This window comes from Hipposideros armiger, unplaced genomic scaffold, assembly GCF_001890085.2.
Source record: "Hipposideros armiger isolate ML-2016 unplaced genomic scaffold, ASM189008v1 scaffold_7594, whole genome shotgun sequence".
Taxonomy (NCBI): domain Eukaryota; kingdom Metazoa; phylum Chordata; class Mammalia; order Chiroptera; family Hipposideridae; genus Hipposideros; species Hipposideros armiger.
This window is the reverse complement of record NW_017738500.1, coordinates 1-1051: the sequence shown is the minus strand read 5'-3', so window position 1 is coordinate 1051 and position 1051 is coordinate 1. Positions and strand designations below refer to the sequence as shown.

The window sequence follows — 1051 nt, the reverse complement described above, 5'->3', positions numbered from 1 at the left end:
CAGACTGGACCTGCTCCTGTGTCTGGGGCATGCTTGGCCCCATGGGCCCATGGTGAGATGGAGCAGGGCTTGGCTGTGTTGTAGGGGACATGGCCCCTACCCCAGGAACTGGGCTGGTGTGAAGCACAGGAGCTGGCACTATGGTGGCAGCTGGCTCCTCGGCTTGTGTCTTGGTGGTGGTCACCACTGTTGTGGGCAGGGAAGCCATGCAGGGAGAAATGGACTCTGGGATTGTGTTCATGAGGCAGGGCGTGGGCCTACTTGCTGGGTCTGCCACAGGCCTGGCCATGGAAGCCGGGATGGTGGGGCCTTGTGTAGGCAATGTTAAGTGCTTGGGGACTTGTGGGGGCCGCGGGGCTGGCTGTGGAGTGGTCGGATGTGTGCTTGGAAGGGCTCTGTGCGCCCGTGGGGGCTGCTTGCATGTGCCATGGTGACAGTAGCTGTTTGAGCGTTCGTGGCCAGCGTCGTCAGAGATGCTGCACTTGGCAATGTGCTGCCGCTGGGCTCCTGTTTGCTGGGTGTGCTCAGATCAGCAGTGCAGGACCAAGTAGGCTATGTGTACAGATGTCTGGGTCAGTGGCGTGGCGTGGGCACGCTAGAGGCAATGCGGCCAGGGGGACCTGCTGCAGTTGCCGAAGGGCCCAGGTCTGTCTTGTGTGTTCTCCCTGCTGTGACTGCAGGAGAGCTGGGGTTGGCTACCAAAGTCCCTTTGGCCAACGCGACAGGAGAGGGTATAGCCATTGCCATTTTTTTTCAGATGCTTTATTAGAGACACTTTAGTTGTTTCTCCGGATGCGCTTTTGTTGATTAAATTATCCTGTGTCTGGTTGAGGACTAAGTACCTTGGATCCTGGAATACTCCTTGGCTTTCAGAATAAGGACAAGGAGAAAATGCAAATGAGGACGATGGCTGTCCACATCTTGCTGGTGAGTCCGGAGCCAGGCTGGGAGGTCCCCAAGGCCCCCAGCCGGCTTCTCTCAGGCTGCAGATGATGCCTTGCTGCTTGCTGGTGTATCAGAGGCAGCGGTTCAGGTGTGCTCTCAGGCTGGG

General features: G+C 58.0%; 1 pseudogene; it reads right to left on the bottom strand.

The window, feature by feature from the left end:
* Positions 1-10: 10 nt before the first annotated feature.
* On the bottom strand, positions 11-920 carry LOC109378926 (uncharacterized protein C11orf24-like; annotated as a pseudogene).
* Positions 921-1051: the final 131 nt, after the last annotated feature.